Source organism: Arachis ipaensis, chromosome B4, assembly GCF_059453495.1.
Source record: "Arachis ipaensis isolate K30076 ecotype BB chromosome B4, ASM5945349v1, whole genome shotgun sequence".
NCBI classification, from domain to species: Eukaryota; Viridiplantae; Streptophyta; class Magnoliopsida; order Fabales; family Fabaceae; genus Arachis; species Arachis ipaensis.
This window is the reverse complement of record NC_142439.1, coordinates 122,446,515-122,448,594: the sequence shown is the minus strand read 5'-3', so window position 1 is coordinate 122,448,594 and position 2,080 is coordinate 122,446,515. Positions and strand designations below refer to the sequence as shown.

General features: G+C 35.9%; 1 non-coding gene across 1 annotated transcript; it reads left to right on the top strand.

The window, feature by feature from the left end:
- The first annotated feature begins 750 nt into the window (after window positions 1-750).
- LOC148569037 (small nucleolar RNA R71) lies at window positions 751-858 on the top strand. Its single transcript, XR_015881869.1, has one exon. It is a non-coding gene; the product is annotated as a small nucleolar RNA R71 (small nucleolar RNA).
- Window positions 859-2,080: the final 1,222 nt, after the last annotated feature.

Below are 2,080 nucleotides of genomic sequence, written 5' to 3'. Positions count from 1 at the left end.
GTCAATGGCCTTGCACTCTCCTTTTGGATTCTCTTCTGTATTGCTTGGGAGAGTACTAGGAGGGATTTCAGTGATCCTTTTACTCAGCTGGCCCACTTGTGCTTCCAGATTTCTAATGGAAGACCTTGTTTCATTCATGAAACTTACAGTGGCCTTAGATAGATCAGAGACTAGATTTGCTAAATTAAAAGCATTTTGTTCAGAGTTCTCTGTCTGTTGCTGAGTGGATGATGGAAAAGGTTTGCTATTGCTAAACCTGTTTCTTCCACCATTATTAAAGCCTTGTTGGGGCTTTTGATCCTTCCATGAGAAATTTGGATGATTTCTCCATGTTGAGTTATAGGTGTTTCCATAAGGTTCACCTAAGTAATTTACCTCTGCTATTGCAGGGTTCTCAGGATCATAGGCTTCTTCTTCAGAAGATGCCTCTTGAGTACTGTTGGATGCAGCTTGCATTCCATGCAGACTCTGAGAAATCATATTGACTTGCTGAGTCAATATTTTATTCTGAGCCAATATGGCATTCAGAGTATCAACCTCAAGAACTCCCTTCTTCATAGGCGTCCCATTGCTCACAGGATTCCTTTCAGAAGTGTACATGAACTGGTTATTAGCAACCATGTCAATGAGTTCTTGGGCTTCTGCAGGCGTTTTCTTTAGGTGAATGGATCCACCTGCAGAAGTATCTAATGACATCTTAGATAACTCAGACAGACCATCATAGAATATATCCAGGACGGTCCATTCTGAAAGCATGTCAGAAGGACACTTTTTGGTCAACTGTTTGTATCTTTCCCAAGCTTCATAGAGGGATTCACCTTCTTTCTGTCTGAAGGTTTGAACATCAGCTCTAAGCTTGCTCAGCTTTTGAGGAGGAAAGTACTTGGCTAAGAAAGCCGTGACCAGCTTATCCCAAGAGTTCAGGCTGTCTTTAGGTTGAGAATCCAACCATAATCTAGCTCTGTCTCTTACAGCAAAAGGGAAAAGCATGAGCCTGTAGACTTCAGGATCTACTCCATTAGTCTTTACAGTATCACATATCTACAAGAATTCAGTTAAGAACTGAAAAGGATCTTCAGATGGAAGTCCATGAAACTTGCAGTTCTGCTGCATCAGAGAAACTAATTGAGGTTTCAGCTCAAAATTGTTTGCTCCAATGGCAGGAATGGAGATGCTTCTTCCATGTAAATTGGAATTAGGTGCAGTAAAGTCACCAAGCATCTTCCTTACATTATTATTATTTTCGGCTGCCATCTCCTCTGCCTGTTCGAAAATTTCTGAAAGGTTATCTCTGGATTGTTGTATTTTAGCTTCTCTTAATTTTCTCTTCAGAGTCCTTTCAGGTTCTGGATCTGCTTCCACAAGAATGTTCTTATCCTTGCTCCTGCTCATATGACAAAGAAGAAGGCACAGAAAAATAATAATAATAATAATAGAGATCCTTTATACCACAGTATAGGGATCCCTTTGTGAGTGGAAGAGAAGAGGGGGAGACAAAGCACGTGATGTAAAGGGAGAGATGCAACTGTACGAATGGAAGAGATGTGAGATGAGATGTTAGGATATGAATGAATAAATAGAATAGGATGGGGGGAGGGATAATTTTCGAAAATTATTTTGAAAAAGAGTTAGTGATTTTTGAAAAATGGTTTTTGAAAAATGTTAGAATTTTTTTTTTTTTTCGAAATTTTTTTTTGAAATCAAAAAATAAAAAATAAAAATAATTAGTTAATTAAAAAGAAATTTTCGAAAAAGGGGAAGATATTTTCGAAAATTAGAAAGAGAGAATTAGTTAGGTAGTTTTGAAAAAGTTAAGAAACAAACAAAAAGTTAGTTAGTTAGTTGAAACAACTTTTGAAAAGATAAGAAGTTAGGAGGTTAGAAAAGATATTTTGAAAAGATATTTTTGAAAAAGATAAGATAAGAAGATATTTTTGAAAAGATATGATAAAATTAGTTTTGAAAAAGATTTGATTTTTAAAATCACAATTAATGACTTGATTCATAAGAAATCACAAGATATGATTCTAGAACTTAAAGTTTGAATCTTTCTTAACAAGCAAGTAACAAACTTCAAATT